The sequence below is a fragment of the Manis pentadactyla genome, chromosome 3 (genome assembly GCF_030020395.1).
Source record: "Manis pentadactyla isolate mManPen7 chromosome 3, mManPen7.hap1, whole genome shotgun sequence".
NCBI lineage: Eukaryota > Metazoa > Chordata > Mammalia > Pholidota > Manidae > Manis > Manis pentadactyla.
In genome coordinates, this window is record NC_080021.1 from 82,244,782 (window position 1) to 82,270,935 (window position 26,154).

Consider the following 26,154-nt stretch of genomic DNA (forward strand, 5'->3'; position numbering starts at 1 on the left):
GCACTTGTGCAAATAATCAAGCCAGCTGTTAATTATTTTCTTAACCTAGTTACTTCTAATAAAAATGAAGGTGATTTTAGAGAAAAGTATTGTTTCAATAACACAGCCTTCTTCCAGAATGGAAAATCCAAATCCAGATGTTGCTACATAACCTAATAACACAATTTGTTTTATCTTGCCTAGAAGCCACTGTTGGATTCTCCCAGAGGAGGACGCCGCCCCAAATCACTCACGGAAGGCGTCTCTTGATGCAACAAGCAAGAGGAATTTATTCAGAGGCCAGCTAGCTGGGGTCCATGCATTAGCCCGACGCAGCGGGTCTCAGCAAGGACCCCGAACTCACAAAGCCAGAAGTTTTTATAGCATTTTCAAAGGGGCAGTATTTTCTACAGTCACAATACAGTTTTTTTTTTTGTTTTTCTTTTTTTTCATAGACACATAAATTTTCGGCTGACGCCTCATCCTGGGGGTCTGATTAGATAAAATCACTTTCGGAATGTTTAGGGTGGTTCTAGCAAGATAAGCTTAACTGATTGAGGTTGGCTAACTAAAGGTCACTACAATTAACACTGGCTGACTAACTTGTTTTTCAAAGTTCTAGTAATTTTTCTCCTTCTAGGTTAGAAAATGGTGTTTGAGCCTTTAAGATGGCTGTGCTTATGCTAACTTTTGATTCTTCAGGTTCTACATTTCCCCACTTCTCTTTAAGGGCATTCCAATCATGGAATGTTTGTATCTTCTTGTTGGGTGAGTGAATAATATTGTTGCTGCAACATTAGTACATGAACGGCACTCACTCTTTCTCTAACAAAAGTAATCAGCCGATTCAATATGCAGGGTCCTAAAGTGAGGAGCAACACAAGGATGAGTAAGGGCCCAGCCAGAGTGGATATCAAGGTCGTAAACCATGGGGACCTAGTGAACCAAGATTCAATAGCCCTTGGCCGGCTTCTCATTCTCTCTTTCTCTGGTCTAGCCTCTCCCTAAGCTTTGACATTGAATCTCTTACTATTCCGGAATGGTCTGCATAAAAGCAGCATTCTTCCTTTAAAGCTGCACACAATCCTCCTTCTTTTAGAAACAGCAGATCCAGCCCTCGTCTGTTCTGCAAGACTACTTCAGAGAGGGAAGTCAGAGATTCTTCAAGTTTAGTAATGGATTGCTCTATGGTTTTTAGGTCTTCATCAATAGCTGTCCTTAGTCCCTCATAATGTTGGTTCCCTTGGATAATAGCAGCTGGCCCTGTTCCTACTCCGGCTGCGACTCCTATTCTTAACAACACAGCTAAGGTCAGTGAGACCGGATCCCTCCTATATCTATGCCTAGGTTCAAATTCAGCTACGAATGAGAGGTCATCATGATACATCAACCTGGGCACCAGCTGAACCATGATACAGAAATCGCGGGAGGAGTTGAAGGCAGAAGTAGAGACACATGGGGTCACTCCAGTGTTACAAGCCCACCACCCTTCGGGAGGAGGGACTAGATACTCATTTTCACCTGAGGAGGTCACAGCTATGGTTTCATTACACAAAGCTTTATGGGTGGGGGGGACTGAACCTAAACATTTTCCTCTTCCAGTTACTTCAGTCAGAGTTAGCTTCTTGTGGCTTCCCCAGCTACAGATCTCGTGACGGGTTGTCCTGTTAAAACTGCCTAACAATCCCAATCCTTCATAACAAGGCGGCCCAGAAGAGAAACACAACCAACAGGATTCAGTAGTGTTAGGGTTGGTGGTATTTAAGACCTGAAAAGCCCCTTCAAGGAGGTTGAGAAGGCGTTGTCCGGTGCCAGGAAAGGAGGTGACTCGGCCAAGAGTGGAGGCGGAGGGAGTGGTGGCAGAGTCCACAGGTGGGGCTAGGGCCTGTTTTGGGGCTGGGGCTGGGAGACACGGTTGATCTCGCAAGACAGCGTTGGGTCCTACTGGGACAGCCGGAAGAGTCTCTACCTTAAGCCTGAGCATAAACAAGACTCCATTATCATAGCCACTCTGGTAGAGTCTTAGTCCCCACATAAGCCCTTTTTCCCAGTTTGTTGCCCTTTTTCCTACATCTGTGAAAGAGATGTCAATAGGGTTGCAGGTGGGATTAGTCGTGCCTTGGGCACGAGCGGTATTCCACTGGATTTTTATGAGGCCTAGAGGAGATCTCCCTGCGCTTCCTGTCAGCCAATGGCATGTCCCTGTTTGTTCACAACCCCAATTTTTGCAGAAAAAATCTGTATTCCCACCACACTGTGAGGACTTGGCACTATCGGCTGAGGGGGCTGGGCATACATAGAAGCAGGTATTCTGGAGCTCTTTCATGGTCCCAGAGCCCCAATGCACTGTATAATCTCGAGTACCACATCCGGGTACCCCAACTTTATCTTCATACCATGGGTCTTGTTTGAAGAGAGTGCACAAATCTACAGTGAGGGTAGGCCACCAAGTTCCCCTAGGGTGTTGTCCTGTTAACTGGACTACTACTTGTTGGGAAGCCGGGGTAATGATTTGCCATGTGAGAAACCTGGGTTCATGGGGGTTAGGGTTCTGGAAGGTGGGAAGTAACTGGGTCATTAGAATTAGAATTGTTAGTGACACAATCATTTTTACACAAGCGAAATTTAAGAGGGTTATCAGTTCGAATTACTCGCCAGTCCGGGTCTGGTTGAGGCGCTTTCTTCAGATGTGAAGAATGCATCTAGGAAGAGATGCCATCTACTTTCACAGCTGTAGGTGTGGTCAAAAGGACGATGAAGGGTCCTTTCCACCGAGGCTCAAGATTGTCCGTTCGATGTTGCCTTACGTAGACAGAGTCTCCCACTTGGAATGGGTGAGGTACTGAAATGTCCTCTGGCCGATAGGCTTCTCGGATAGAGGCCCACACTTCTTTCTGCACAACTTCTAGAGCCCGTAACCTTTCAAGCAGAAACTTATTAGTCAAAGACTCAGGGGATACGTGGAGGTGAGCTGCATTTAGTGGAGCCGGGACTCCAAACATTATTTCAAAGGGTATTAGTCTAAAACGGCTGGGGGTGTTTCTAACTCGGAATAAGGCGAAGGGAAGGAGGACCAACCAATCATATAAACCAGTCTCTATGGATAATTTAGTCAGGGTCTCTTTTAGAGTTCTATTCATCCTTTCTACCTGTCCTGAGCTCTGGGGCCTGTATGCACAATGCAATTTCCAATCCGTCCCCAAAATCTTGGCCAATCCCTGACTTACCTGGGCAACAAAGGCAGGGCCGTTGTTGGAGCCGATTACCTTTGGGATTCCAAACCTGGGAAATATTTCTTCAAGGATCTTTTTAGACACCGTCTGAGCTGTCTCAGTTTTGGTGGGGAACACCTCTGTCCATCCTGAAAATGTGTCTAGGAAAACTAGAAGGTACTTATATCCATACTTAACAGGCTTGATCTCAGTGAAGTCAACTTCCCAGTAAGCTCCTGGGCGATCCCCTCGAAGTCTTTTCCCGGATGTTGCTGGATTTTTACTCACATTTACTAATTGGCAGGGAACACAATTTCTTACAACCTCGTCAGCCAGTTTTCCTAATCCAATAACATGATAAGGGGAGTCTTGAACCAAGGTCTTTAGGTTTTTTGCTCCCAAATGTGTCAATTGATGCAATTGCCTTAAGTACTCTTCTGCCTCTCTCTTAGGCAGGACAACTCTCCCTTTTTCAGACTTGTATATCTCGTGGGGTGAGGAATTTTTAAACCCTAATTTGTTTATACAAGCGAGGTCTTCGGGTGTATACTGGAAGCTCTTAATACAAGTGGCCTCCGGGTACACTTGGAGGGGTAAGATATTCATTCCCTGGGCTGCTTGTTTTGCAGCTTGGTCCGCCCTTCTGTTTCCTTGAGCTATTAGAGAGTCACTTTTTTGATGCCCAGGGCAATGTATTATTGCCACTTCTCTAGGTCTATGGATGGCTTCTAACAAATTTAAAATTTCTTGTTTGTTTTTAACATCTCTCCCGGCAGAAGTCAATAACCCTCTCTGTCTATAAATAGACATGTGAGCGGTGGCAAAAGCGTATCGGCTGTCGGTATAGACGTTAAGTCTCTTACCTTCTGCCATCTTTAGAGCCTGAGTCAGAGCGACAAGCTCTGCTCGCTGTGCAGAAGTGCCCGTTGGAAGTCCACTGGCCCACACGATTCGGTTATCATCCACTATTGCAGCTCCCGCCATTCTCTTACCATCCATAATGTAACTGCTCCCGTCTGTATACCAAGTCAGGAGTCCTGGCCCTTCTAAAGGCTGATCTTGTAAGTCCTGGCGGGTCCCCGCCTCCTCAGCCAGGATTTCCTGGCAGGTACGAAGTACTTCTTTTCCGAAATCGGGGAGCAGAGTAGCTGGGTTTAGGATGGCGGGTGGGGCAAATTCCACAAGATCACGATTCAGGAGTAAGGTCTGGTAGTGAGTCATTCTGGCATTTGACATCCATCTTTCGGGTGGTTGCCGGATTATGCTCTCCAACGCATGTGAAGCAACCACAGTGAGTTTTTGTCCCAGTGTTAGTTTGTCAGAATCTTTAACTAGGAGGGCCACAGCTGCTACTACTCTCAGGCAGGCAGGCCACCCACTACTCACGGGGTCTAATTTTTTTGACAGATAGGTGACAGGTCTCTTCCAAGGTCCCTATTGTTGGGTCAACACTCCTCGAGCTACTCCGCTCCGTTCGTCCACGAAAAGGACAAATGGCTTAGTTACGTCTGGCAATGCTAGAGCGGGTGCTGAGAGGAGGGCCTTCTTGATATCATCAAAGGCCTGTTGTTGCTCAGATCCCCAAACAAACGGGGCTGTCCCCTTGGTAAGGGGGTACAGAGGGGCGGCCAAGGAAGCATATCCGGGTATCCACAATCTACAAAACCCCGCTGTCCCCAGAAACTCGCGAACCTGGCGTGCTGTAGTGGGGACCGGAATCTGCGTCACAGTCTGCTTCCGGGCTTCAGTAAGCCACCTTTTCCCTTTTCTCAGGGAATATCCCAAATAAATCACTTGTTGTTGGCAGATCTGTGCCTTCTTAGCAGATGCTCTATACCCTAATTTGGCAAGTTCAGTCAAAAGGGCTTCAGTGGCCTCTTGGCAGGTCTCCCGGGTGGGAGCGGCTATCAATAAGTCATCAACATATTGCAGCAAAGTTACCTGTGGGTTTGAAGCTCGGTAGAAAGCCAAGTCCTGATGTAAAGCCTCATCGAAGAGGGTGGGCGAGTTATTGAATCCTTGTGGCAAACGAGTCCAGGTCAATTGCCTGGTAGTTCCTGTGGTGGGATCTTTCCACTCAAAGGCAAACAGCGGTTGGCTGTTCTGGTGCAAGCGCAGACAAAAGAAAGCATCCTTTAGATCTAAAACTGAATACCAGACGTTTTTTGGAACCAGGGAGCTTAGTAGGTTATAGGGATTTGGCACGGTGGGGTGAATGTCCTGTGTCCTTTTGTTAACTTCTCTTAAATCTTGTACTGGTCGGTAATCTCCCGTTCCTGCCTTTTTTACAGGCAGCAAGGGGGTGTTCCATGGGGATTGACATTTTACTAATATTCCCTGTTCCATAAGCTTCTGGATATGTGGCCTAATTCCATCCCTGGCTTCTTTACTTATTGGATATTGCCTCACAGTCACTGGCAAGGCTGAAGCTTTTAGTTCTATGATTACAGGGGGCTGGTTCTTGGCGAGCCCCATGCCCGCCGTCTCTGCCCAGGCTCCTGGGAATCGGTCGAGCCACTCCTGACTAATTCGGGAGGGCTCTGGTTCCATAAAAAGACAGTATTCATCTTCCAATCTTATGGTCAGAATACTCAAGTTCAAAGGCTTATTTTCCTGATTAGTCACCAGAGGTTTCTCAGCTTGAAAAGATATTTGGGCTCCTACTTTGGTCAAGATGTCCCTTCCTAACAGGGGCGTAGGGCATTCCGGTATAATGAGGAACGAGTGACTTACTCGTCCTACTCCTAAGTCTACTGCCCTTCGGGTGGTCCATGCATATTGTTTCTGGCCTGTAGCTCCAATCACCCAAGACTTTTTGCCAGAGAGAGGGCCCTTGTCTTTAGTTAATACAGAATGTTGAGCACCGGTGTCTACTAGGAACTCAACGGGTTGCCCCTCCACTCTCAGAGTTACCCTGGGCTCGGGGAGGGGTTCCGAGCCCCGTGCTCCCTAATCTTCGTCTTCCAGCAGAGACAACACCTTTTCTGGAGGCTTCTGCAGTGGCTTTTTAGGGCATTCTTTCACCCAATGTCCTTTCTCTTTGCAGTATGCACATTGATCTTTATCCAAAGGAGGCCGGTTGCCCAGGTGCCCTGCCTTACTAGTTCTACCACTAGAGGGCGGGCATCCCTTACCTTCTACTACTGCGGCCAAGATTTTTGTTAAATTTCTCTCATGCTTCCTATCCCTCTTTTCCTCTTTACTTTCTTTTTCCTTTTCCTTCCTTAATTCCTTCTCTTCCTCAGTCTCTCTCTTATGATAAACTTTCTCAGCTTCTTTCACCAAATCTCTCAATGACAAATCCTGTAAGCCTTCTAGTCTCTCAAGCTTCTTTCTAATATCAGGCGCTCATTGCCCAATAAAGGCAAGAGCCACTGAAGCACTGTGTTCCTCAGAAGTGGGGTCAAAAGGATTATACCGCCTGAAGGCTTCCATCAGGCATTCTAAGAACACTGCGGGTGCCTCAGCGGCTCCCTGACTAACCTCTCTTACCTTGGCCAAATTGGTGGGGCGCCTTGCAGCCCCGCGAAGACCTGCCACCAGAGCCTGGCTATAGATGGTTAGTCGCTCCCTACCTTCTGGAGAATTAAAGTCCCAGTTGGGTCTGGTCAGTGGGAACCCCCTTTCTATATCATGAGGGAGTTGCGACGGTCGTCCGTCAGCTCCAGGCACGTTCTTTCGCGCTTCCAGGAGGATCCTTTCTCTTTCTTCCGTGGTGAAGAGTACCTGTAAGAGCTGCTGACAATCATCCCAAGTGGGCTGGTGAGAGAACATCAGGGACTCTATCAGTCCCATTAGTCTCTGCGGTTCCTCTGAAAAAAGAGGGTGGTTAGCTTTCCAATTACATAAATCGGCAGAGGAGAATGGCCAGTATTGCAGAGGTTGGAAAGGCGGGTCTCCTTCCTCCCCGAGAATGGGGGCCCCATAAGACCTGAGGGGAAAAATACCTGATGGGTCCAATGTGGCCCCTCGGCGCCGCCGAGTTCCCTGGGCTGGTCCCGGAGCTGGCCCCGATGCCTCGGTACCAGAGGCTAGAGGCATCGGAGGTGCCGGGGCCGGAGGCACTGGGGCCTCGGGCGCCGGGGCCTCGGGCGCCGGGGCAGAGGCAGGAGGGTAAGGAGGGGGATCATCAACCATGAGCAAGTCTTGAGTGTCAGGGTGTATTTTGGTGGTCTCTTTCCCTTTTCCCTGAGGTTGAGCCTGAGCCAATAAGACTCGAGAGTTCGCTTTCTTTCGCACCCAGGGCTTTACCCAGGGCGGTGGATTTTCCACCAATTCTTGCCAGACCACAATGTAGGGCTGCTGATCCGGATGTCCCTGAGTTGAATTCTGGAAAACAGCAGCTTTTACTGCAAGCAGAGTGGAGAGGTCAAAAGTTCCCTCCGGAGGCCATCCAACGTTAAAAGTGGGCCACTCGGAGGTACAGAAAGTCTGCCACAGCCCTTTTTTAACTTCTACCGACAAGTCATGCGCCCTTGCTCTCACTTCTGTCCAATGACCTAACGTCAGGCTAAGGGGGGTCATCATGGTCTGTCCCATTGCCAGTATAACAATTATTAGACACGTAAAGGACACATAAAACAGAGACACACAGAGATTAAACACACAGCGGCCGCTTTTTGTCTTCCTCAGATTTCTGACCAAGAACCGGAAGGAATCAGTGGGCTGATATGCTCGGCGCCCAAAAACCAACCCTATCTCATCCAGTTCACTTTTGCGGAAAAACAGGTGGGAGGCCACCAGGCGTCCCTGGCCCTCCAAACTCCCCAGGGCGTCCCCCAGGGTTGCAGCCTGCGGTGCTCCAAGTACATCTACCAACCGCAGTCGCGACCCCTTACGGGACCGGGACGGCTGCCAGACAGAGGGTACCCTTTTCAGAACTCCGACCAGTCTCACTGAAAGGCAGAACACAGAACACAGACAACTCAAGGCGCCACTAATCTTACCTCTTCCTCCAAGAACAGCTTCGGGAGTGAAGCGGGGTGAGCGCACAATCCCGGACAAGCCCCCAAATGTTGGATTCTCCCAGAGGAGGACGCCGCCCCAAATCACTCACGGAAGGCATCTCTTGATGCAACAAGCAAGAGGAATTTATTCAGAGGCCAGCTAGCTGGGGTCCATGCATTAGCCCGACGCAGCGGGTCTCAGCGAGGACCCTGAATTCACAAAGCCAGAAGTTTTTATAGCATTTTCAAAGGGGCAGTATTTTCTATAGTCACAATACAGTTTTTTTTTTTTTTTCTTTTTTTTCATAGACACATAAATTTTCGGCTGACGCCTCATCCTGGGGGTCTGATTAGATAAAATCACTTTCGGAATGTTTAGGGTGGTTCTAGCAAGATAAGCTTAACTGATTGAGGTTGGCTAACTAAAGGTCACTACAATTAACACTGGCTGACTAACTTGTTTTTCAAAGTTCTAGTAATTTTTCTCCTTCTAGGTTAGAAAATGGTGTTTGAGCCTTTAAGATGGCTGTGCTTATGCTAACTTTTGATTCTTCAGGTTCTACACCACAAAACTGCAAATAGTAATAGAAACGAAACCCAAAATAGAAGCGCCAGCCTTCTGAGGCCCTCTCAACTGACCAGTGATAGAGACCTAGCTGCACCCTTTACTGCGCCCCCTTCTCAGCACGAAGCAGCCAGAGTGGTCATCGCCCCTTTTCCCTAGCATCAGCTAAGGTCTCTATCTGTAGAGGGGAGAATGAAACAGGGACCATAGGCTTAGACAGAATAAAGTGAGAGCCTCTGAAGAAAGCAAGGCAGGATATTTTCAATCAGAGCAATGTAACTACATGCTGGAAACCCCCCTCCTACTAAAACTATGTTGAACATTAAGCTCTAGAATCATTCTTCAGTGAGATCAGTTAATGTTCCCCAGATAAAGAAGAGTAGCACATGCTTTATTATGCTAATCATTTGTAATTGTGTATAAGATTCACTTTAGCATACTAAAAAGCCCAGGCCTATGTGCTGTCTTTCCTCCTGATCTAAATAATTTTGCAAGCTGAGAAACTGACTTTAGCATGCAGACCCAGCTGTAGATGGCATAGTAAAAGGCGGGATTATTTAGCAAATATACAATATCTCAGCCCACCTTAGAGGCTGGGCACGCAGTCTTTTAGTGTGCGCCTGGACCAAAGTGCCAGTGGCCCAGAGAGAAATCAAGGCAGGAGATTATCTTTAATCAAGGACCCCTTGCCATCCGTCCCAAGCTAACTCACTCCTGCTAGTTATGCTATGATGTTGCTCCCCCTTACTACGAAGGTATAGCATTTGTTAATGCTCTCACCAGTCTTCTGACCCCTCCCAGTGTAGGTGGCAGCAGAAAAGACCAAGACTCAGTTTATCCTCTGTAAGTGGGCAAAGAACCTGCACTGGCAAAGTTCCTAAAACTTACACCTCCCTCTGCAACAGGACAGAAGTAATAAGCACCACCCCAACTTATTATATTCCCCCAACTAACGGGTGGTGGGCCTGCCAAACCGGAGTCACTCCATGTGTTCATTCCCGGAAGTTAAGTAGTCCTACAAAATAAAAGAAGTTTAGACATGTTATTCCTCCAACAAGGCGGACTGTGCGCTGCCCTTAAAGAAGAATGTTGCTTCTATGTAGATCATTCAGGAGTAGTAAAAGACTCCATAGCCAAAGTTAGAAAAGAGCTAAAAGAAAAAGAGAAAGAGAACAAAACCAAAGGTAGTTTGAATCCTGGTTCAACTCCTCACCATAGTTCACTACCGTCATCTCTACTCTAGTAGGGCCACTAATAATCTTAATATTAATTCTAACTTTTGGCCCCTGCTTCCTAAACCGCCTAGTTACCTTTATCAAAGAACGCATTAGCACCGTGCAAATCATGGTGTTGAGACAGAACTATCAGAGTGTTGACCAAACAGATGACCCCTAGTTTCATGATTGAAATAGATACAAGAAGAAGAGGGGAATGTAAGAATAGAAATAGGTTAGCATAAGAGTAGCCATCTTAAGGGCCTAAAAGCCATTTCCTGAGTGTGTGTGAACTGGAACTGGGTAAGGCTGAGAAAAACAAGATAATCAATCATGAACATTGGAATAAGGCAGTGGTGATCCTTGGTCAGCTAACCTTGGTCAGTAAATCCTACATACCAAGCTTATCATACAGAACCGCCCTGACAATTGAGGAATGGTCTTATCCTGCTCTTGCCTAACCCCAGGATGTATGTCTTGCAAGAATAATGTATAGCTGTGGGAAATTACTATGAGTTAAGTGCTTTGAAAATGCTATATAAACCCTTGGTTCTGAGTGCTCGGGGTCCTTGTTGAAACCCGCTGTGTCGGGCAGACACTTGGACCCCAGCTAGCTGGAATAACAATAAACCTCTTGCTTGTTGCATTGATCTGCCGTGGCCTTCATCTCCTCACTGGGGGGGAAGCACAGACCAGAATAAGGCTGTTGGGTCTTACAATATCACAGGGCAGGGCACTCAGAGACCAAGGGTGTGGAGAGTGTATGTGTGGGGCCCAGACAAGGCAAATTTCGGCCAGTGCTTGAGAGGAGCATTGGGATCCCTTCAACTTCAGTGGGGTGGGTGGCTGAGGTGGGAAAATGGCAGAAGGTAGACTAGTCCACACAGAAAAGCTGTGTACGGGGGCAAGAGCAGTGTGAAACTTCAGGATGCTGAAGGCCTCCTCCCCACAGAACTCCCCTAAAAAACTCTAAATCCCCTTATCTGTCACTTTATTCCTCTTCTACATTCTGCTGGGCCTCAGGTGATCTGCAAGGATGCAGTAACAGAAGGCAGTTTTCTTGGTCTCAGAGACTGTGGTAGTGTGTCATCAAGTACAGACTGATGAGAAAAGAATGCATGTTCTCTAGTAAAATCTCCAATAAGCCCTCCCCTTTGGGCCAGCCTTAGATTTACATTTTCTTTGCTTTTATTTTCCCTCAATTAAATCTTTATTCAACCCAAGATTTATTAAGAACTTAAAAAAAAAGTTATTCACTTGTCCTAAATTATGTTTTCTCATCTAGTTTAAATCACTTTATCGTTCATTAAATTCTCTCGCATGATTTCCAACAACACAGATAGAGCCAGAGGGTATTATGCTCCATGAAATAAGTCGGGCAGAAAAAGGCAAGTACGAAATTAGTTCACTCATTTGTGGAGTGTAACAACCAAGTGAAACTGAAGGAACAAAATAGCAGCAGACTCACAGACTCCAAGAAGGGAGTAGCAATTACCAAAGGGGATGGGTGGGGGAGGATAGAGGGAGGGAGAAGGGGATTGAGGGGTATTATGATTGGTACACATGGTGTGGGAGGGGATCACGGGTAAGGCAGTGCAGCACAGAGAAGACAAGTAGTGACTCTATAGCATCTCACTATGTTGATGGACAGTGACTGCAATGGGGTGTGTTGGGGGGACTAGATAATGTGGGTGAATGTAGTTAACCACAATGTTGCACATGTGAAACCTTCATAAAATTGTGTATCAATGTTTAATAAAAAACAAGGACATCAAAAAAAAAGTCTCTGGTATGTTTTTTGTGTCTGGGATTTTCTATGGGGTTTGCTTCTTGCACCAATACTCAAACTTCTTTTTAAAATATATTCCAATAATCATGACAGCTCCAAAGTTCCCCTCCTTATTCTTCCTTTGCAGTACTCTCTTGGGAATGTTTACCTCTACATTTTTAAAGGTTTATTTGCAATCACTATGCCAAGTTAAAAAGAATTCTTGCCTCCCATGTTCAAGAGTGGTAGACTGGAAATCAAGTTGTCAAATGGCCCATGATTTCATCCATCATGCTTGTGTAATGAAACCCCATTAACAAACAAAAACTGAAATGAGGCTCAGAGCTTCTGGGTTGGTGAACTGAGAGGGTGACATGCTTGGGGAAAGCATGTAGACCTTGCCCAGACCTTGCTGCCTAGGTATATCTTCATCTGGTTGTCCCTTTATACCCTTTAGCAGTACATCAGCAATAACCCTAAATACAGCATTTTCCTGAGTCATTCTAGTAAATTATCAAAACTGAAGGACGGTCATGGGAATCCCCAAACTTGTAGCCAAGTCAGACATAAGAGCAAGTAGCCTGGGGGCTTGGGATTTTGAAGTGGGGGCAGTGCTGTGGGTCTGAGCCCCTTAACCTGTGGGGTTTATGCTAAGTTCCAGTAGTTAAGTGTATCACACTGAATTGAATGACAGTGGGTGCATTTCCAATTTACTCAGCATTGAACATTGCTGTCTCCTGAGTTCTAATATAGAACCTAACAACAAAATTCCTCCAATCCCTGGGGTTCTTGCTTGAGTGATAAATCCTGTCTCCCTCTAAAAAGCCTCTACATCAATTAATTATTGCTTATCTAGTCTTATACACCATCCCACTTATCAAGCCCCTTAAAATCCAATCCCAGGAGCCCCAACCACTGCTTGTGCCTGCTAAGTAGTACACACTAACTAAAGAAAATTACAATGTTAAAGACTCTTACGGAGTTTCTAACTTGAAGACCCTAAATTTCAGCTTATCTGTATTAGTTTTCAGATAAAAAGGGACCTCTGAGGATGCCTTCCATATTAAAAATGTAAGATTCCAAGAGAACCATGAATTTTTTAATCAAAAAATTCTTCACACTCTGAGCATTTAACGAAAAACCCAAATATTCAATTTGAATGTGGACTGAATGGATATAAAGATCTTAAAGATTAGGAAAATTAGGATATATTGTGGGTTGATGACCACAAATAGTAACTGAGGTATTTAAGTAAAAATGGTATCACATTTTATAAAAAGAAAATTGAAGGTCAACATATTGATTTAAGATGGCGGTGTGAGAGGTGAGACACAGAACTCCTCCCCAAACCACATATAGTATGAAAATATAGTTAATACAACTAACCCTAAAACAGCAACAAGAAAGAAGGCTGCACCAGACTGTATACAGACCTCATGAACAGAGCAGACCTCACGAAACAGGGTAACGTACCAAAGCCTTGATCCAGCAGGACCCAAACCCTTCCCCCCCACACACTATTGTGGAAAGCAATATGGAGGTTCCTCAAAAAACTTAAAAAAATAGAAATATCATTTGACCTGGGAATCCCTCTTTGGAATTTACCCAGAGAATACAAGTTCTCAGATTGAAAAATACATATGCACCCCTATGTTTACCACAGCACCATTTACAATAGTCAAGATATGGAGCAACCTAAGTGTCCATCAGTAGATGAATGTCATATACACAATGGAATACTATTCAGCCATAAGAAAGAAACAAATCCTACTATTTGCAACATGGACAGAGTTGGAGGATAATATGCTCAGTGAAATAAGCCAGGTGGAGAAAGACAAGTGCCAAATGATTTCCCTCACTTGTGGAGTATAACAACAAAGCAAAACTGAAGGAACAAAATAGCAGCAGACTCAGACTCCGAGAAGGGACTAGCGGTTACCAGAGGTGAGGGGTGTAGGAGGGCAGGTGGGGAGGAAGGGAGAAGGGGGTTAAGGGTATTATGTTTAGTACACCTGGAGTGAGGGGTTACATGGAAGACAGTGCAGCACAGAGAAGGCACATAGTGAACCTGTGGCATCTTGCTGCTCTGATGGACAGTGACGGCAGCGGGGTATGGGTGGGGACTTGTTGGTTGTTCTTCCATGTGAGACCTTCATGGGAATGTATGTCCGTAATGCCGTAATGAAAAAAAAAATGAATAGGAAAGCTAAGGAATATTTCAGGGATGAGGAATCCATTCAAATATGTTTGAAGCTGTTAAAAAAAAAACCAAAAACACCCAGTAATGGGTCTTCTCCAAAGAAGAAATACAAATGGCCAACAGGCACATGAAAAGATGCTCCACCCACATAACTAATCATCAGGTAAATGAAAGTTAAAACCACCATGACATATCACCTCACACCAGTCAGAATAGTAATCTTCCAAAAGATAAGAAACAACAAATGCTGGTGAGGATGCAGAGAAACTGGAACATTCCTTCACTGTTGGTGGGACTGTAAATAGGTGCAACCACTGTTGAAAACAGTATGGAGGCTCCTCAAAAAACTAAAAATAGAAATACCATTTGACCCAGTAATTGCATTCCTAGGAATTTACCTGAAGAAAACATAATCCCTGATTTGAATAGATATATGCATCCCATGTTTACTGCCACACTATTTGAAATAGCCAAGATATGAAAGCAACCTGAGTATCCATCATAAATGAATGGATAAAGAAAATGTGGTACATATACACAATGGAATACTATTCAGCCATAAAAAGAAAAGAAATTCTCCTATACAACAACATGGATGGATCTAGAGGGTATTATGCTCAGTGAAAGAAGCCAGGCGGAGAAAGGCAAATACCATATGATTTCACTTATTTGTGGAATACTAAAACAAAGTAAAACAGAAGGAACAACAGCAATAGACTCATAGACCCTGATAAGTGATGAGTGGTTACATAAAGGGAGAGGGATAAAGGGGCACAATAATTCACAATCACAATATAAATTGATCACGGAGACTGTTGAACCACTGTGATGTACATTTGAAACCAACATAAGATATATATGAACAATACTTACAAAAAAAAAACCTAATGGGCATGTGCAGCTGTTCAGAGTGCTGTGTGACAGGCCAAGTTCTAGGTGCCCTTCACTAACTTTATGGTGAATTAGTACAACTGAATTAAAGTTTAGGTTTGGCTTTCATAATGTAACAGCCATGTGAAATATCTTTGGGCAGTGTTGCCCTGGCCTAAGAAAGTAGCCATTAACCTCTCAAAAGTCAATAATGTATAAGCAGTATTACTATAATAATTATGCTAGTAATAATATGGTAGCTAATCTCTGTATTCTGTAGGTATAAATTCTTTTGAATTTCCCTTAAGCCAGAAAAGGATTTTTTCTTCTTCTCTTGTGATGATACAAAGTGAATAAAACCTATGGCTCTGTGAGAATTCATTTAAACATGCCAACAAAAGGCAATTTCAAGTCCTTTCAAAAAGTGGTTCTTGACACTTCTGGCAAAAAGGATGGTGGAGTTGGAAGGCAATGTCGAAACCTCCTCCCACACAGACACCCCAAGGAAGCAACTACAGCAAATACAACTAACCCTGCCAGACCACCTACACCTGGTGAAGACCACACAGAGAAGGTAAAGTGGCAGAGGGGACCCCAGCCTTTCCTGCATTCCAGCCCACAGGTGGGAGGAAGAGAAACGAGTATGGCTGGGATAAGAAATCAGGAACTCTGCACACCTGGCCCTGGAGATCTGCTCTGAGAACATGAATCCACACTGCCTTGGGTTCTGGTGATTTAGCAGGGCTGGATACCAGGGAGAGCTGGAGCATTCTGTGAGGCTGGGACCCCTAGTGCTTGTGAAGGACTGACATGTTCTGCCAGTCCCACTGAGACCCAACACAGAGGTGGCAGTTGAAAAGATTTACTGGCAGGAGGAGTGCAAGAGGAGCAGGGTTTGGATGGAACCCACTGCCATAGGAGAAAGGTCAGGTAGGTGAGGTTTCCTGAGCCCTCCCCCAGGCCAAATAGACAGGTGTGCTAGAGTCCCCAAAATTCCATACCCACTGCTGGTGGCTCAACCCCAAATTGCTTCCCTGTGCACCCACCCAACCACAATGATCCCTGCAGAAATGCTGCTACTCAGCCCACAAAGGGCCTCTGCTGAGAGAGATCAGGAACTGCTGGCAGACAGGCAGAAAGGTGGCCCTGCCCACAGCTCAATGACAACAACTGGAGCTCTATGGCAAAGGAGAACCAGGGAGAGGTGAGCAAAGAGTCTTGAGATTCTGGGCACCACAGTTCGCCTTCTTCATAGAGTCATTACTTACTAAACCAGAAGGCACAGCAAATCTATGTAATACAAAGGAAGAAACACAGAAACCCAATTAAAATGAGAAGATAAAGATGTTCCAAAACAGTATAAAACACCAAAAGGAAGGCCAAATGAAACAGAGATCACTAATCTTGACAAAGCCTTCAAAGCAACAGGTATAAATATGCTCACTGAACTGCAGAAAAATACTGTTGATCTCAGGGAGGGCATCAACAAAAAGGAGCTAAAAAAGAGGAACTCAGAGCTGAAGAAAACTAACTGAAATGAGAAATACAATGGAGGGAATGAATGCTAGATAGCTGCAAGCAAAGGTGACAATAAAATGGAAATTAGAGAACAGAGAAAAAAATGAATCTCTAGGAAGGAAAGAATGCTGAGAACTGTGTGACAACTCCAAATGGAACCATATTCACATAATAGGAGTACCAGAGGGACAAGAGAGAAACAAAGGAGTAGACAGTCTATTTGGGTAAATAATTGCTGACAACTTCACCAATCTGGAGAAGGAAATAGACATCCAAATCCTGGAAGCTGGAGAGTCCCTAACAAAAGGAACCCCAGGAAGACAATACCAAGAACATATAATAATAAAAATGACAAAGATTAAGAATAAAGAGAGGGTACTGAAAGCAGCTAGAGAGAGGCAAACAATTAATTATAAGGGATACCCCGTCAGGCTACCAGTAGATTTCTCAGCAGAAACATTACAGGCCAGAAAGGAGTGACAACAATATTTAATGTATTGAGACACAAAGCCCTTCAACCAAGAATTCTCTACTGAGCAAGGTTATCATTCAGAATTGAAGGAAAGATTCAAAGTTATCAGATAAGTGAAAGTTAAATGAATTCAGCGCCATGAAACTGACCTTACAGGATGTGTTAAAGGGACTTCAATAGACAGAAATGTTAAGCATAAATATTTTTCATCAGTGAAAATGAACCCACACTAAAGGTAGAAGACCAATTACTTACTAAGCACGTATGACATTAAAAAAAATAGTGGTATCAACTATACACAAAATCAATCAAGGGATACACAAAGAATTCAGATTATGACATTTAACACTCAAACTGTGGAGGAGTAAGAAGAAAAAAGAAGTCCTTTAAGACTGTTATACATTTAGGTAACTATCCAGGTACCTTATGGTAATCAGAAACTGAAAAATAATAATAGTGAAAAAAAATTTTTTTAAGATAAAAAAAAGAAATCCATTCACAACACTAAGGAAAACCATCAAATAACGAGTGTAAGAGAGGAAGATTCAGAAGGGAACTACAAAAACAACTGGACAACAATAAAATGGAGTAAGTACACACCTAACCACCTTAAATGGACTGAATGCACCAATCAAAATACATAAGGTGGCAGAATGAATAAGACACAAAGACCCATCTATATGCCTACCAGACTCATTTCAAAACGAGAAGTATATACACAGACTGAATGTGAAGGGATGGAAAATTATTTTATGTCAATAACAAGGAAGAAAAAGCAGGAGTAGCAGTACTTGTGTAAGAAAAAATAGACCTCAAAACAAAGAAACTAACAGAGACAAAGATATAATGATGCAGGGATCAGTCGAACAAGAGTATATAACAATTATAAATATCTACACACCCAACATAGGAGCGCATAAATATGTAAAATGAATATTAATGGAACTAGAGGGAGAAACAGAGTGCAACTTAATCTTATTAAGGGACTTTAACACATACTTACATCAGTGGACAGATCAACCAGACAGAAAATACATAAGGAAAAAAAGGAACTGAACAACACATTGGATCAGATGGACTTAAAAGATGCCTATAGAACATTCCACCCAAAAGCAACAGGATACACATTTTTCTCAGGTGTACATGGAATGCTCTCCAGAAGAGATCACATACTAGGCCATGAAAAGAACTAAACTAAATTTAAAAAGATTAAAATTGTATCAAGCAACTTCTCAGACCACAATATAGTACAAAACTAGAAATGAATAAGGAAGAAAACAAAAAGCCCACAAACACATGGAAGGTAAGCAACATGCTTCTAAATAATCAATGGATCAATGAACTCAAAGAAGAAATCAAGCAATACTTGGAGAAAAATGAAAACAAAAATACAACAGTCCAAAATTTACCATATGCTGGAAAAGCAGTTCTAAGAGGGAAGTACACAGCAATACAGGCCTACCTCAAGTACAATCCTAAATAAACAGTCAAAACTCACAAAGAAAGAAACTAGAAAATGACAAACAGATGAAACCCAAAGAAATTAAAGGAGGAATATAATAAATATAAGAGCAGAAATAAAATAGAGATGAATAAAACAATGGAAAAAAAATCAGCAAAACCAAGAGTTGGTTCTTTGAGAAAATAGACAGTCCTAGGCTATCAAGAAAAAAAGGGTACAAAAATAAATAAAATCAGAAATGAAAAAGGAATAGTCACAATAGATACAACAGAAATACAAAGAATTATCAGAGAATGCTAAGAAAAACTATAAGTCAATAAATTGGACAACCTAGAAGAAATGGAAAAATTCTGAGAAAAGCACAACCTTTCAAGATGACCCAGGAAGAAACAGAAAATCTGGACAGACCAATTACCAGTAACAGAATTGAACTGGTAATCAAAAAACTCCCAACAAATAAAAATCCAGGACCAGTTGACTTTACAGCTGAATTTTAATAAACATATAAAGAAGAGCTGATACCCATCCTCCTTAATGTACTCCAAAAAGTAGAAAGGAGAATAATTCCAAACTCATCTGTGAGCCAGCATCATTCTAATACCAAAACTAGACACAGACATTATGTAGACCAATATCCTTGATGAACATAGATGCAAAAATCCTCATCAAATTATTAGCAAGGCAAATTCAAAAACACATCAAAAGGATTATCCATCACAACTAAGTGGGATTTATTACAGGGATGCAAGAATGGCACAATATTCATAAAACCAATGTAATATACTCCATTAACAAAAGGAAGAATAAAAACTGTATGATCATCTCAATAGCTGTTGAAAAAGCATTTGATAAAATTCAACATCCATTCATGATAAAACCTCTCAACAAAATGGTTATAGAGGGAACGTACCTCAACATAATAAAGGCCACACATGACAAACCTACAGCTAACATCATACTCAATGGCAAAAACCTGAAAGCTTTCCCTCTAAGATCAGGAACAAGACAAGGATGCCTACTATGACCACTTTTATTCACCCATGACAATCAGACAAGCTAGAGATAAAAGGCACCCAAACTGGTAAGGAAGAAGTAAAACTGTCACTCTTTGCAGATACCATGGTTCTACATACAGAAATACCTAAAGACTCCACTGAAAACTATTAGAACTAATAAATGGATACAGCAAAGTTGCAGGATACAAAATTAATACACAGAAATCTGTTGCATTTGTATATACTAACAATGAACTAGAAAGAGAAAGGAAAACCATTCCATTTACAATTGCATCAAAAAGAATAAAATACCTCAGAATAAATCTAACCAAGGAGGTAAAAGACCTGTACTCTTAAAACTATTAAGACACTGATGAAAGAAATTAAAGAAGATACAAACAAATGGAAATATATCCCCTGTTCATGGATAGGAAGAATTTATATTGTCAAAATGATGATCCTTCTCAAAGCAATTTACATAATCAATGCAATCCCTACCAAATTACCAATAACATTTTTCAATGAACTAGAGCAAATAATCCTAAAATTCTTATGGAACCACAAGAGATCCCAAATAGCCAAAGCAATCCTAAGAAAGAAGAACAGAGCTGGGGGTATCATGTTCTATGGCTTCAAGCTATACTACAAAGCTACAGTAATCAAGAACAGTATGGTACTGGTACCAGAACAGACCCATAGATCAATGGAACAGAACAGAGAGCCCAGATATAAATCCACACATATATGGTCAATTAAGACATGGTAAAGGAGTCATGAATATACAATGGGGAAAAGACTGTCTCTTCAATAACTGGTGCTGGGAAAAATGGACAGCTACATGCAAGAGAATGAAAATTGATTACTCTTTAAACTCCATACACAAAAGGAAACTCGAAATGGATGAAAGTCCTAAACATAACCCATGAAACCATAAAACTCTGAGGAAAAAACACAGGCAAAAATCTCTTGAACATAAGCATAAGCAATGTTTTCCTCGACATGTCTCCTGAGGCCAGGGAAATAAAATAAAAAACATGTGGAACTACATCAAACTAAAAGTTTCTGGCAGTAAAGGATATATCAGCAGAAAAGGCAGCCTACAGTATTAGAGAGTATATTTGTAAAGGATTTACCTGACAAAGGGGTTATCTTTCAATATAAAGAACTCATATGCCTCAACACTAAAAAAAAAAAAATAACCTGACGAAAAAAATGGGCAGAGGCCCTGAACAGACACTTTTCCAGAGATGAAATACAGATGGCCAATAGGCATATGAAAAGATGTTCCACACCAGTAATCATCAGGGAAATGCAAATCAAAACCACAATGAGATACCACCTCACACCAGTTAGAATGGCCACTATCCAAAAGACAAGAAACAACAAGTGTTGGTGAGTATGTGGAGTAAAGGGAACCCCTGTGCACTGTTGGTGGAAATGTAAATTGGTCTAGCCACTGTGGAAAGCAGTATGGAAGGTCCTCAAAAATCTTAAAATAAAAATACCATATGACCCAGTAAGTCCACTTCTAGGAATTTACCAAAGGGGAAAAAAATCCCTGATTTGAAAAGATATATGCACCCCATCCCTATGTTTACTGCCACATTATTTTACAATAACCAAGATATGGACGAAACCAAAGTGCTGATGAATAGATGAATGGATAAAGAGCACATGTACTTATACACAATGGAATGCTGTTCACTCATAAAAAAGAAAGAACTCCTGCCATTTGTGACAACACGGATAGACCATTATGCTAAATGAAATAAGCAAGGTGGAAAATTATAAATACCATATGATTTCACTTATTGGTGGAATCTAAAAACAAAGCAAAAACAAAATGAATATAAGAGCAGTAGACCCAAAGACACTGAGTAGTGACTGGTGGTTCCCATGGGGGAGGGGATGGAATGGGTGGGTAGGGTGGGGGATAAAGGGGCACAAAAATTCTCAATCATAATATAAGTTGGTCATAGGGATGGTAGTACAGCATGGAAGATATAGCCAACGATTCCGTAACATCTTCCTTTGTTGACAGACAGTAACCGCACTAGTTGTAGTGAGGATTTAATATGGGTTAACATGTGAACCACTGTGTTGTATGCCTGAAACTAAGATTGTGTATCAACTATACTTCAATAAAAACAAAAAAAAGAATCCACTAGGGAAAAAAAAAGGCGGTTCTCTTCATAGTCTGTAGCCTTGATCTCTGATGCAAGTGTAATTTTAAAAAAATAATGCCTCATTCAGCCAGATCATAAGCACATAACTGATATTCCACAATCGTAGTTGAAATTTCTTGGCTACTAAATGTCAACAGTTTAAACAGAACACTTGTTTTCATTCATTTGTGGAAGTAATCTTTACAAAATATATTACATACTCCTATGACCAGGAACAAATGTCTTAAGTTTCCTTTGATGACAATTATAAATAGCCAACATGAAATGCTTACTCTACAAGGTGTCATCAATGAAATGGATATTGAAAGAATTAAGGAGAAATCAAGGATTTAAAGTTTTCCACTTTACTGTTCTATGATTTAAACAAGAAAACTATGTGCTATTTACCAGGCATTCCAGGCAATGCCTTTCCTCTCAGTAATCAATCAAAGATGAAGTATCTTTCCCAAATGAGTGCCATTTCAGGAAAGTTTAGCTGTTTCTGCCATTTAACTTTAGACAACAGCAGCCTTCAAAATACTAGGTCATATTTCTGCATCACTGAAACATGTGTCCCCATCAACTTCCTTTCTGGCTTCAAAGATATTCTATCAGCTTATGGATCAGATGTGAAGAGATTTAAAAGTTTCTGTAAGTGCATCTGGGGGAGAACTTAATCCAAAACACAAGCTTACCATAATTACAAAATACAACTAAAAATCCAATGTCTGAGTTTTGAATTACAAAATATCTCAGGCATATGCAGTATTTAAATTTTCTCCTTTTAAAAGTCAAAAAGAGGTTTCCTCCAAGACAATGCTGATTAGAAAGAAGCACACAGGGATTTTCTGGGAAAAGGAAAAGTTTAGTATCTTCTTTTGGGTGGTGGTTACTCCATGAACTAACCACTCAAGAACTCGTGTGTTTGACTGAATGTAAATGATTCTCAGTGTCTAAAAAACAAAATTTAACTGTGAATGTAAAAACAGAATTACATCTTTTAATATTCTTTCAAAAAATGCTTGAAAGTCATCATTATCTGTAAATGTGAACATCTGATCTGTTATTAATTAATGTTAGAAATAGGGCAGGCCAGAGGTGACCAAATACTACCATTTTACCTATTGACTTTTATTTACAGAGTGCTCAGTACTCACAGCTCAAGAATGGAAACAGTAAGACTGATCACTTTTTACCTAACAGATGAAAGAGCCTAACTGAGGAACAGTTTTACTCCAAGGTTCCTGCAACAACGTAAAACCTGTCCATCCATTATATAAAATATTTAACACAAATAATAGAATCTTAAGTTGTTAAAATGACACAAGAAACATCAAGAAACTGACAATACTTACCCTGCTCATAGAATCAAAGCACTTCCTGACCAACCATTCCACATCATTAGGTCTGTCTTGAACATTTATCCAGTCTAACAAAGACACATTAAAAACAGGTGGATCACCATCTTTAGTATCTACTGGAGCTTTCACCCTGACTGATGGTGCTTGGACAAGATTCTTTCATTTCTTTTCTACTCTCAGCATCTGTGGTATCTGGGGCTGCATGTTCCATTGACTTGTGAAGTAAGGTTAATGAGGATTGGTTGCTGTTCTGGGCAGATCAGGAGAGAGCACCGGATCAGTGGAAGTTTTCATCTCAGCCTGCTCTGGGCCTTCATGTTCAGGTGAAGAATCCAGTCTTCCCAAACATTCCCTGTAACTATGTCTGGTCAGGTACTCCAAAAATGGGACCTTGGCCATTATGGAAACCGCAGTTCCTAACCTTAAAATACAAAATGTCTGTCAGTAAAATAATAGGATGGCTCTAGTTAGAGATTAGCATTTTGAAATAAATAGGTAACATTTTATTATCAGATACACATCTATCTAGCTATATTGTATGGCACTATCTTAGCTATATCGTATGGCAGTATTTAGAAAATTTTCCTCAGTTGCCTAATGTCTGAAAACTTCCATTTCCATTAGATATGTTTTTACATTTTGCTTTAGTTTATTGTAAAGTTGGTAGCAGGGCAAGAAGGAGGCAAAGATTCTTGGGTTTATAAATGATTTCAAAAGTATTTTGAGCCTTTTCATTAAGAAAACAAGACAAGAAAAAGAAATGTGAGACATCCTTAAAATATGTGAATAAGACTGGCCAAAACTTTAAAATTTTAGAGACTATAAAAGTCGCAAGTCTCATAAAATGAACTTCCTTTGTAATAAATACATGGCCTATTAGAAACAAAATTACAGTTACCGAAATTGATAAATTGCACAGGTAATTTAAGCAAACATTTTATCATCCATTTTAATGGCAAACATACTAAGTTTTAACTCCATGTCTTCTATGGATTGCAGATAATTTGAATAAATACTTTCAAACTTGCAAAGTAGTTTTTGGTATGAATTTGAACAGTCCTCTAGATTTGCCATGATTGCAGCCCAGCCTTGGTGTTGAACATGTTCATCATGGACCAGACCTTCACAGAAAGAGCAAAGTTTCTTGGCAACTTCATACATTTCCTATATTGAAAAAGAACGAACAGTGAAAGAACCTAACCTTGGTGTGCACATTTGCATATGTGAACTTACAAGTATGCATGGATGTATTCTAATGTATTAGTGAAGAGGAAGAGAAACTCCCAACTCATTGCTGCTGTGACTATATACTGGTAGAGCATCTATAAAGAGCAACTCAGCAAAGGCTTGCTCAATGTAGGGTAGCCACAAATCTTCAATTTGTAAAAAACACAGTATCTATGAAGCACAATAAAATGAAGTGCAATAAAATGAGGTATGCCTATATTTCTACACCAAGACTGTTCTTTTTTAGTTAATCAGAAAACAAATCTAAAGGAATTTAATATATGAATTTCCTTTATAGATTTTTTTTGCTTTTAAAAATAACTTTGTTTTCCCAAAAACATTCCTGGACTCTTTAATGCTTATTAGCTATGTTCTAGAAAGCTGAGTTTATTCTCTTTTTATGTTGTACCTAAGTGAAAAACTGGGTTGTTTCATGAATGTGAATACTACTTTAATACTAACTGCTTTAAGAGATTTACTTTAAAAAGTAAATATTAACATTCAATAAAAATCTATTACTTCATTAACTTGTTTATTTTTACAAAAGGTAAATACTGTTATTTGGCTTTTCAAAGCATTTTTTCATATCTGGAAATAAAATGTGTCTTACTACTGATAGCTTAGAGCCAATATTACAGTAAAACAGTAGCAAGTCAGAAAGGAAAACCAGATGGTAAGCAGCAATACAAGAGGTATGTATTGGGAAGGCACTTGGTTTTTCTCCAGGACCGAAATACGGATATGGAGAAAAAAAGTCACATTTTTTAGAATTATGTAAGCTCTCATCATCTATGTCTATTTTAACATATGTTCTTTACTCATTAAAGCAATGTTCAGAAGTCATTATCTAAATGCCATCTTTTAGGAAAGAAATCGAACATGTTTAAAACAGCTTTTCCACTCTAAGATTTTGTAGTTATTTGCAAATGCAGAAAGACTAATAATGTATGGGCCTAAAATTTAAAAACAAGACACTATTCAGAAAATATTTTTTCAAAACAAGTTTATTTTTCAAGTTTTTTTTTTGCATGCTTCCTTCATAATCTGGAACACTGGCTATTTAGATTTGAACACTTTAAAAAGCAATCAATTCATTACAATATTTGCCAATGCCTACTAAGCTAATAATTCATGTAAATATTATCAAATATGTTAGTAACACATCACTATGTTAAATACACCAATTTTTAATTTTAAATTGTATGAGAGGTAAATAAGTGTTATATCTTAAAAAGTAATTATATTTGTATCTTACCACTGCAAGCTGTGTTCTTGAAGCAACACTGTGAAAAACTGCAGGCATCATAAGAGACTCTTCAACTTTTATTTCCATGTCATTTTCTGTTGAAAAGGTTTTTTTAAGAATGGCAGGTGACAATCACATAAGATTATTTCTTTGTTAAAAAGAAAAATTGGATGTGTCCTACAGAAGTAAAAATGCAAAAGAAAAAAAAACAGAACTTAAGTAAAATGTTGAAAACATTGTGTGCACTGCCCTTAACATAGGAAGCAGATGAGCCCCCCCTTTTGAATGCTGAGCTCCGGATCCCCAATGTGGTGTGAAGCTGGCACATGTCTGAATAACAGGGCTCTTAGACACCTACCGTCCCAGCACTGTAGGTGCACACACTCTTGTCTGCAGCCATGCATTCTCCTCCACTGACCACCAGCACCTGATGCTGAATAGCAATCTTGTATTTGCTATGAATGGCATGCTTAAGGTCTGCCACACTTTTTAAAAAAAGGCAAAAATCAGTTATTTCCATTTACCCAGTGACAAACTTTTTCATTATGAAAGTAGCACTATGTAAAATATCTGAAGACAATGAATTTCACCCTAAAATTTCTCACCAAGAATACTAACAAAAAATACAAGCTGTGTGTTTCTGGAATTGGATTCTATAATTAATTGGCTGGTACTGAGGTGAATAAATCACTCATTTACCACATCTAAAAGTGAGTCTACTAAATATAGGCAATAGATGTATTTATCTCTGTGCTCTTTATGTAAGAGGCAGGATTATGTTCAAATTCACATTAGGTCCGTAAAAATCCTAAGAACAAAGGGTGTTAAAATCCCCACATAATATTATACAAATTACACTGAGTCTAAACCATATGAAAATTGCTTCCTTTTCCTGCATTAAAAAAAAATCAACCCTTAACAGGTAAAATTGTTTTATAAAATCTAGAACTTAAA

General features: G+C 41.1%; 1 long non-coding RNA gene across 1 annotated transcript; it reads right to left on the bottom strand.

Annotated features, from left to right (window-relative positions):
• Window positions 1-22,882: 22,882 nt before the first annotated feature.
• On the bottom strand, window positions 22,883-25,675 carry LOC130683157 (uncharacterized). Its single transcript, XR_008996769.1, has 4 exons — window positions 25,559-25,675; window positions 25,210-25,377; window positions 23,689-23,891; window positions 22,883-23,148 (listed from the first exon to the last, which is right to left on the bottom strand). It is a non-coding gene; the product is annotated as an uncharacterized LOC130683157 (long non-coding RNA).
• Window positions 25,676-26,154: the final 479 nt, after the last annotated feature.